The sequence below is a fragment of the Apodemus sylvaticus genome, chromosome X (genome assembly GCF_947179515.1).
Source record: "Apodemus sylvaticus chromosome X, mApoSyl1.1, whole genome shotgun sequence".
NCBI lineage: Eukaryota > Metazoa > Chordata > Mammalia > Rodentia > Muridae > Apodemus > Apodemus sylvaticus.
This window is the reverse complement of record NC_067495.1, coordinates 59,892,458-59,903,390: the sequence shown is the minus strand read 5'-3', so window position 1 is coordinate 59,903,390 and position 10,933 is coordinate 59,892,458. Positions and strand designations below refer to the sequence as shown.

The following is a 10,933-nucleotide window of genomic DNA, read 5'->3' as shown; positions in this document are numbered from 1 at the left end:
GTCACTGGCTATCACCCTTGGGGAGGGAATATTCAGCTCCCACTTAAAAATGACTGATAATGCTAAGATCTGTGATACCCAGGGATCACTCACTGGTCAAGTGCAGAAAGGTATCTATCACAGACATTGCCCCAGATCTTCCTAAGTCCTTCCTTAATAAAGGTGACTAAGGCTTTAGTCCCAACTCTTGGTTTAAAGAACAGAACTGTGTACCCCACTCCTCAGCAATGGGCAAAGAGACACCTTGTTGGTGGTGTTCTTATATCAGTCATGGGCAAAGCAGATGGCAGTTATATGTTCATCCTAACTTGATGCCTGGCCTGGTGGTCAAAGCTGTTTTATGCTTGGGACTCATACAAATCAAGTCAAATCAAATTAAATCTAGGTAGCACAACATGGTAGGAGGGAGACAGAGACCTGCACACTGCCACGACCCCCACAGACCTGCCCTCAAGCATACAGCACAGGTGGGTCATAAGCATCTGCATGCTATCAGGCTGTGTAGCATTAATGGAGGATGACCCTCCAATAGCCTACCAGCCGCATGGCCACCCTGCAGTGGAAGCCATCACAGTGTGTGAGTATGTGGTGGTCAGATGGGGGGAAAGAGAGGTGAGAATTATGAAGAGAGATGGAACTGGAGACTCAAGGGCAGAGAGGAGTAGCCTGTTATGAGTGGCCAGTCCAGCCACCTGGGGCCATGGTAAGGTCCCAGTCTGAGCTGTCACTGAGGGCCATATCTGAATCCGTGGCTGCTCAGAGGCTGGGGTTGGTATGAATGTCCATGGCTCATATTATTACTAGAGAACACAAGGATGTCCCTGGTTGGGACAGCCACCAGGGCCCACGTAATAGTCCAGGGCCTGTGCAGAACTGGCCCCACCCCTCACTGAATGTGCCCCTGTAGAGATCTGGTCCATCTCTCACCAGTGGTGACTTTGGAGATCAGGTCCTGCACCTTGTCCAGGCAGTGCAGTGGAGTTGACCCTGGTGGCTGGGTTGTGGGTGAGCGGGACCCGAGGGCATGAGTGTGGGACAGCTGACCCTGCCACTAGTCTGACATAAGGTAGTAGGGTCACAGAGGTGATGCCCCACTCCCTGCCCTTTGCCACCTCCAGCAGTCAGGAAAGCTGCCCACGGGTCATCAGTTCAGGAGTGCTAGTCTAGTCAATCACCAGTTGCAGCACTTGGAAAGCTGGCCCTGCACCTTGCCTGGACAGCATAGCAGACCTGACCCTGGTGGCAGAGGTGCAGGTGTGCCAACCCGAGGGCGAGAACACAGGAGATCTGACCCCACCATTCATACTGTGTGAGTGCCAGGGTGAGGCACCCTCTGGCCACCTGCAGTACCCAGGGGTTGCTGACCCTGGTCATGGTCATGAGAGCAAGAGAGCCTTGCCCTCTCACTGGCCTAGAACTCGGGAGAGTGAGCCCTGCACCTGGCCAGCCAGAGCAACACAGTGGAGCCAGCCCTGGTGGCAAAGGCACTGGTGAGCCAACCCTGAGAGTGTGAGAGTTTGGACAACTGACCCAGCCCCTCACAAGCTGCAGCAGGGCTCTGCACCTTGACTAGCAGGAACAATTCAGGAGAGCTCATCCCGGTGGTACAGATAAGGAAGAGCCAGCAGGCTGACCAGCTCAGTTCCCACCCAGACCCAGATCCAGGGCTCTGAGTTGAATCACCCCCAAATTTATATCATCTTCAAACAGTTAAGATGCATGAAAGGGCCAGTACTGCTGTTCCAAAGTCGCAGAATCTCCATGATACAAGGCAACAAGAGGATAACTGGAAGGAGGCCTGTGAGGATCCAATATTGATGGTATCTTAGAAGCCAGAAATCTCGAACCAGACTAATGATGCAGTGCAATGAACATTTGCAAGTGAAGATGTGTGGACAGAGGACTATACTGTGCCATACTACAGCTTCCTCGATGAGATGTTTTCTATGTTTTGTTTGTGTGTGTGTTTTATTTTGTGGAGGAGGTGGTAAGGGAGAAGGGCAGATATGGGGGGGGGACGGGAAGATGAGCAGGACTGGGGTGTATGATGTCAAATTCACAAAGAATTTGTGAAAGTTAAAACAAAGAACAGAACTGAGCTATGTCTCTAGCAAAATAATGTGCTGCACAGAACACTCTCATACCTGCTGTGATGGGAACTCTGCCAACTGGTGAGCTGGTTGCCTCATTTGGAGGCGTTATTTAAGAAAACAATGGTGATCTGAGCCCAGAGCTAATCCTGTGCCACAGTGTTCCATACCCAAATACCATCCGGAGAGAGCAGGTCTCCCAGGAGAGCCAACACACCTGTAAACACAGGTAAGACCACCACTTCTCTTCAAATTCCTGGTCTAAGAGGGACCCACACAGAGGGAAACAAGGATCAGCCAGTTTCCATCTGCATCACCGAGCTGACCCTGTGCTACAGATCTCCATACCCAAATTCATCTAGGAAAGAACTGGTCTTCTGGGCGTACTGAAACAGAGGCTTGAAGGAGGGGCAAACCACAGTCAGAGACAACAAAACCAGCTAACACCAGAGATAAGCAGATGTCGAAAGGCAAGGGCAAGAACATAAGCAACAGAAACCAAGGCTACTGGGCATCATCAGAACCCAGTTCTCCCACCACAGAGAGCCCTGGATATCTTAATAAACCAGAAAAACAAGACTCTGATTTAAAAATCACATCTCATGATGATAATAGAGGACTATAAGGAGGACATAAATAACTTCCTTAAAGAAATAAAGGAGAACACAGGTAAACAGGTAGAATCCCTTAAAGAGGAAACACAAACATCCTTTTAAGAATTACAGGAAAACACAACCAAACAGGTGAAGGGATTGAACAAAGCCATCCAGGATCTAAAAATGGAAATAGAGATAATAAAGAAACCACAAATGGAGATAACCCTGGAGATAGAAAACCTAGGAAAGAGGACCAGGAGTCATAGATACAAGCATCACCAACAGGATAAAAAAGATAGAAGAGAGACTCTCAGGTGCAGAAGATACCACAGAAAACATTGACACAACAGTCAACAAAAATGCAAAATGCAAAAAGCTCCTAACCCAAAACATCCAGGAAATCCAGAACACAATGAGAAGGAGAAACCTAAGGATAATAGGTATAGAAGAGAGTGAAGATTCCAAAATTAAAGGGCTAGTAAATATTTTCGACAAAATTATAGAAGAAAACTTCCCTAACCTAAAGAAAGAGATACCAATGAACATACAAGAATCCTACAGAATTGCAAATAGACTGGACCAAAACAGAAATTCCTCCCATCACATAATAATCAAAACACCAAATGCACTAAATAAAGAAAGACTATTAAAAGCCTTAAGGGTAAAAGTTCAAGTAACATATAAAGGCAGACATATCAGAATTACATCAGACTTCTCAGCAGAGACTATGAATGCTAGAAGATCCTGGGCAGATGTCATATAAACCATAAGAGAACACAAAACAGGCTACTATATCCAGCAAAACTATCAATTACCATAGATGGAGAAACCAAGATATTCCATGACAAAGCCAAACTTATACACTATCTTTCTACAAATCCAGCCCTACAAAGGATAATAGATGGAAAATGCCAGTACAAGGAGGGAAACTACACCCTAGAAAAAGTAATTGTTCAATAAACCCAAAAGGAGATAACCACATAATCATAAAAATAACATCAAAAATAACAGGAAGCAACAATCACTATTTCACCTCTTAACATAAATGGACTTAATTCCTCAATAAAATGACAGACTAACAGACTGGATAAGTAAACAGGATCCAGCATCTTGCTGCATACAGGAAATGCACTTCAGTGTCAAAGACAGACACTACCTCAGAGTGAAGGGCTGGAAAACAATTTTCCAAGTAAATGGTCCCAGTAAACAAGCTGGGGCAGCCATTCAAATATCCAATAAAATAAACTTTCAACAAAAAGTTATTAAAAAAAGATAAGGAAGGACACTTCATATACATCAAAGAAAAAATCTACCAAGAACTCTCAATTCTGAACATCTATGCACCAAATGCTAGGGCACCCACATTCATAAAAGAAGCTTTACTAAAGATCAAAGCACACATAACACCTCACACAAAAAAGTTAGGAGACTTTAACACCCCACTCTTATCAATGGAAAGATCAAGGAAACACAAACTAAACAGAGACACGGTGAAACTAACAGAAGTTATGGACCAAATGGATTTAGCAGATATCTGTAGAACATTTTATCCTAAATCAAAAGAATATACCTTCTCAGCACCTCACAGTACCTTCTCCAAAGCTGATCATATATATAAAATCAGTCACAAAACAGGCCTCAGCAGATACAAGAGGATTGAAATAATCCCATGCCTCCTATCAGATCACTATTGAATAAGGGTCATCTTCAATAGTAACAAAACAACAGAAAACCCACATACACATGGAAGCTGAACAACACTCTACTCAACGATAACTTGGTCAAGGAAGAAATACAGAAAGAAATCAAAGACCTTTTAGAATTTAATGAAAATGAAGCCACAACATACCCTAATTTATGGGACACAATGAATGGAGTGCTAAGAGGAAAACTCATAGCTCTGAGTGCCTCCAAAAAGAAGCTGGAGAGAGCATACACTAACAGCTTAATAGCACAGCTGAAAGCTCTAGAACAAAAAGAAGCAAATGCACCCAAGAGTAGAAGGCAGGAAATCATCAAACTCAGGGCTGAAACCAACCAAATAGAAACAGAGAACCATACAAAGAATCAAGACCAAAAGCTGGTTCTTTGAGAAAATCAACAAGATAGATAAACCTTTAGCCAGACTAACCAAAGGGCACAGGGATAGTATCCAAATTAACAAAATTAGAAATGAAAAGGGAGATAAAACAACAGAAGCTGAGGAAATTCAAACCATCATAAGATCCTACAGCAAAAGTCTATACTCGCCTTCAATCCCAGCACTTGGGAGGCAGAAGCAGGCAGAATTCTTAGTTCAAAGCCAGCCTGATCTACAAAGTGAGTTCCAGGAGGGCCAGGCTACACAGAGAAACCATGTCTTGAAAAACACCAAAAAAAAAAAAAGCCTATACTCAACACAACTGGAAAATCTGGATGAAATGAACAATTTTCTAGACAGATACCAAATACCAAAGTTAAATCGGGATCAGATAAACCATCTAAACAGTCCCATAACCCCTAAAAAAATAGAAGCAGTCATTAAAAGTCCCTCAACCAAAAAAAAAAAAAAATCCCAGGAACAGATGGGTTTAATGCAGAATTCTGTCAGACCTTCAAAGAAGATCTAATACCAATACTCTTTAAACTATTCCACAAAATAGAAACAGAAGGAACACTACCCAATTCATTCAGTTATGTTGCATATTCTCCCTTGGAGATGGAACGGTTTCTGTCTAATCAGGAACCTTTCACAATTTCCTTTCATAGAGGACTTCATAAGAGATTTTTTCTACTTCTATCATGTCTAATATTCCAAATAGATTTTAAAAACTGGTTGAGTGCATATTAGTTTTACCTTCAGAAGATATCATGTATATTTAAGAGGCATTTAACTATTATAAATTATTTTGATGATTTAAAAGAAGTCAATACTGAGTTGTATATTTTAAAATAAATTTTATCAGTTTAATAAAAAAAGAGAAAATGGAAACAATGAGAACATTTCCATAGTTGGAACCTTTAAGAAAACTCACATTTTGTGGTACAATTCACCAGAATAATAGGTCTGTGCTATTTATCACGATAAATTTTTTTCTAGTATTTCTCCATTTTTAATTATTTTTTCATTGTGTGTATATGCATATGAATGCATAGTGTATGGATGTTTTTGCTTGTGTGTACATGGGTGTATACACATGGACATGTATGTATGTAGAGGCCAGAGTTTAGCATCTGGTGTCTTCCTCTATCGCTTTCTACCCTGTCTTTTATTTTTCGAGACAGGGTTTCTCTGTGTAGCCCTGGATATCCTGAAACTCTCTCTGTGGACCAGGCTGGCCAAAAACTCACAGAGATCTTCCTGCCTCTGCTTCCCAGTTGCTGGAACTAAAGGTACGCACCACCATGCCCAGCCCCACTCTAGTTTTTGAGACAGAGTCTCACTGAATTTGGAACCCACATATTGTCTACACTGGTTGGCCAGTGAGTTCTTGGGATTTGCCTGTGTACACACCCTAGCACTGGGGTCACAAATCCTCTTCAGTACACATGCCTTCTTCCTTGTGTCCTGACTGAGCCATCTTAAAATCCTCTTTGAAGCAAGTCAAGTCTTAAGAAGTTACTTTTCCACTCTCTCCAGCCCTCCTGGACTTTCCAAAGTCTTTATGATTCAGGAAGTTGATTCTGCTTGCAACCTTCTCACCCAACAGTTCCCATATGGGATGGGTGGCTGTGAGTGGCTTCCTTCTTTTAGGGATTGAGGTAAATGAAGAAATACTAAGAAAGGGACCCCATATTCTGACATCTTTGGTATAGTAAACAATTCTGAATGCTGTTAAAATAGAAAAGTAAACACCAACCCAGCCATATACCCTTTATTTACAATGCTGTCTTGCCTGCAAGATTTGTTACGGCAATGGTGGCACAAAGCTTGTGGGAATAACCAACTAATATCTGATTTGACTTGAAGCCCACACCATCACATGGAACCTGTCTTAGTTGGGGTTTTATTACTGTGAAGAGACAACATGACCATGGCAACTCTTACAAAGGAAAACATTAAATTGGGCTGGATTACATTTTCAGAGGTTTCCAAGGTTTATTTCATCATCATTATGGTGGGAAGTATGGCAGTGTGCAGGCAGACATGGTGCCAGAGGAGCCAAGAGTTCTATACTTTGATCCACAGGCAGCAGAAGAAGAATGTGTCTTTCACTGGGAATAGCTTGAGCATATATGACCTCAAAGCCTGCCTTCAGTGACATACTTCCTCCAACAAGGTCACACCTACTTCAAGAGTCCACACCACCCGATATCACCACTCTATAGCCAAACATTTAAACACATGAGTCTATGGGGCCCATTCTTACCAATGAACACAGAACTCATGCCTGACACTCTTGACCAAGAACCTGAGGTGACCAAGAACCTGAGGTGACCAAGAACCTGAGGTAGCCCATGGACTTAGAGGAAAATCAAATACTACTGTTCTTAGAAATCAAAACAAAATAGCAACAAAATGACTCCCAATGACTTCCTGCACAGATCAGTGCCTGGCTTAGTCATCATCAGAAAGGCATCCTCCTTCAGCAGATGGGAACAAATACAGAAACCTACAGCCATACCTTCTGCAGAAAGTGGGAGATCTTGGAACACACAGCCCTAAGTGGGGATTTGTCTCATTCAAATGCCTTCTCTTAGAGTACAGGGAACCCAGCAGAAGAGGATGCAAAAAGAGTGGAAGAGGCAGAGGGGATGGAGGACACCAAGAAAAGAACATAATCAAAGCACACATGAACTCACTGGTGTAGCATGAACACAGCCAGTACAGGTCTGCACCAGATACTCTGTGTCTGGATTAGGGCTTCCACTTCAGTGTTTTTATGGGATTACTGAGTGTGCAGATGAGTGAATTTCTGTTTCTTGGGCCTCTTCTTGGGTTCTTTCCCTTGTTTTGTCCCATTCTGATGTGTTCGTTTTTGTTTTGTCTTATTCATTTTATTTTATTTATATAATCCCTTAGGAGCCTGTTTGTTTTCTAATGAGAAACAGAAAGGGGGTGGATCAGGATAGGAGGGAAGGTGGGGAGGATCTGGGAGACAGAGGGAGGGAAAACTACAATCAAGATATATTATGTGAGGGAAAAAATCTATTTTTAATAAAAGAAAAATAATGTTTAAAACTTTCTAAACATATTCAAATCATGGATTGTAAAGTATCATTAAGTTGAATAATAAGAATATAAATAATAAAATGTATTTGAGAGAGAGAGAGAGAGAGAGAGAGAGAGAGAGAGAGAGAGAGAGAGAGAGAGAGACTTGGTAAATTTCTGTGCTACTGTAACAAAATACCCCAGGGTGCATAACTCACAATAATAGAAATTCACTTCTCACAGGTCTGAAGATTTGGAAGTTCAAGGTGAAGGTGTCATCAGCATCAGTGCCTGGTGCAAACTGATCTGTAATTCCTGGAAACTACCTGCTTGCTTTAGCCTCCAGACCCGTGTCTTCAAGTAGCAAAAAGGGCAGAGAGGCAAAAGAGTATTCCTTCCTTCCTTGAACTCTGCCCCTTTTTCTATAGATACCAGTCCTGTTCATGAGGATAGGGCACTTAAACTCAAGCGCCCTGTCTCTTAATGTTTTCTGCATTGGGGATGAAGTTTCAGCCTGAATTCTGGAAGGAACAACTCAGCCATATTAGAACTGGACCATGGTCTTGAAAATCTTATTAGAGGGAATAAAATTTACTTTAGAGGGAGATACAGTACCCTCATAGCCTGGGATAAGTTTGTCATCTAGTGAGGGAATGTCTTTGCCATCCCAGACTACTGTTAGGGTTAAGAATGTGCATCAATTGCTGCAGCTGTCTTCATTTCTAGCTCTAGGTGGCAAAGGAAAACACCTCAGGTGCACCCCCTTTCCTCATCTTATGGCCCACATAGTAGGTCCCATGAGTTGAACATCAACGTATTAGCCAGAAAATGATAGTTTTTACTATGACATTTCTTACATATATATCATTATATTTTATATAACATATATATTATAGTCAAGGGTTTATCCCTAAGGAATGTGGGGTACCGAACTAAACAAAGATTTTTCACATGAAGAACTTTGGAGGGCTGAGAAACACCTTAAGAAATGTTCAACATCATTAATCATTAGGGAAATGCAAATCAAAACAACCCTGAGATTTCACCTCACACCAATCAGAATGGCTAAGGTGAAAAACTCAGGAGACAGCAGGTGCTGGCGAGGATGTGGAGAAAGAGGAACCACTCCTCCACTGCTGGTGGGGTTGTAAGATGGTGGAACCACTTTGGAAATCAGTCTGGCGGATCCTCAGAAAACTGGGCATGGCACTTCCAGAGGACCCTGCTATACCACTCCTGGGCATATACCCAGAGGATTCCCCAGCATGTAATAAGGACACATGCTCCACTATGTTCATAGCAGCCCTATTTATAATAGCCAGAAGCTGGAAACAACCCAGATGTCCCTCAATGGAGGAATGGATACAAAAAATGTGGTATATTTACACAATGGAGTACTATTCAGCCATTAGAAACAATGAATTCATGAAATTCGTAGACAAATGGATGGAACTGGAGAACATCATACTAAGTGAGGTAACCCAGTCTCAAAAGATCAATCATGGTATGCACTCACTGATAAGTGGATATTAACCTAGAAACTTGGACTACCTGAGGGATAATCCACATATTAAATGATGTCCAAAAAGAACAGAGGAGTGGCTCCTGGTTCTGGAAAGACTCAATGCAACAGTATAGGGGAATACCAGAACAGGGTAGTGGGAAGGAGTAGATGGAGGAACAGGGGGAGGGAAGAGGGCTTATGGGACTTGAGGGGAGTGGGGACCCAGAAAAGGGGAAATCATTTGAAATGTAAATAAAGAATACATCGAATAAAAAAAAAGAATATAGTTGAAGTGAAATGAGAAATAAAATACTAGGTCAATGGTAATTATTAATAAAATAATAAATAAAGCCTAAAAAAAGTAATCAGTTTTGCCTGTCTTGTGGGGAGAAATATCTGTTCAAATTGTGTATCCATTTTAAAATACAGGATATTTGGTAAGGTTGCTATTGAGTGATATGTTTCCTATATATTTTAAATGCTAACTCATTAGAGAAACAGTTTAAAATATTTTCTCTCTGTTCCATTTTATTTTGGTCATTTGTAGTAATACCATATGAAGTTTAGAGTTGTTTTTGGAAATATCTATATTTTGGTTGTGAATGTAGCCTTTAATGGCTGAGCCATCTCTCATACTCTGTTTTTTGGAAATGTTTGTAAAATATTCCACCTATATATTTTAATTGTTTTTAATTTTTATTTTTATTCCATGTACAGTGATGTTTTGCCTATAACTATGTCTTGGTGAAAGTGTCTGATCTTGGACTTACATACAGTTATGAGCCACAATGTGGGTGCTGGGAATTGAACCTGGGTCCTCTGAAAGAGCATTCAGTGCTCTTAATCACTAAGCCATCTCTCTAGCCCCTCCCCCTTGATCTTGATTGCGATATAATTGAATCTGTAGATTGATTTTTTAAAAGGTTTCTTTCTTTCCTTATTTATTTATTTATTTATTTATTTATTTATTTATTTATTTATTTATTTATTTATTTGTATATGCACATATGTGGACACACATTCCTGTTTGTATATGCAGAGAGAGAGACCAGAAGAGGGAGGTAGGCGTCCTCTATCGATGTCTGTCAGTTCTTTAAGGTAAGGTCTCTGCCTGAACCTGGAGGTCAGGCTTTCTAGGCTAGGTTGAAAATCAGCAAGCTCCAGTGGTCATCCTGACTCAGTCCTACTTAGATCTAGGATTTACAGGAATTTGTGCTGGATGCTGAATTGTTAGTTGGGTGTTAGGAACTAAACTCTGACCCTTATAATTGTAAAGCAAGTCATTGTTTTAATGCTAAGCCATCCCTCCAGGCCCCCACGGATTGCTTTGGTTAGTATTAATAATCGAACAACAGAAGGTCTTCCCATCCTTGAGCATGGAGTATCTTTTCATTTGTGCCTTCTCTCACTTTCCTCATCAGTTTAGTGCAGTTTTCAGTGGGGGGGGGGGAGGGCAGTATTTTGACTCCTTGTTTATTTCCAAATGCTTTTTTATATTTGATGGTATTTTAAATGAGATTTTCCTTATTAACGTTTTTGATAACTCATTGTTAATCTGCAGAAGTACAAATGACTCCTGGGTGTTGACACTGTCTTCTGAAAATTCATTTGT

The 10,933-nt window shown here is 41.4% G+C and overlaps 1 non-coding gene across 1 annotated transcript; it reads left to right on the top strand.

Annotated features, from left to right (window-relative positions):
- The first annotated feature begins 217 nt into the window (after positions 1–217).
- Positions 218–357, top strand: LOC127675912 (small nucleolar RNA SNORA48). The gene has a single exon (XR_007975590.1). It is a non-coding gene; the product is annotated as a small nucleolar RNA SNORA48 (small nucleolar RNA).
- Positions 358–10,933: the final 10,576 nt, after the last annotated feature.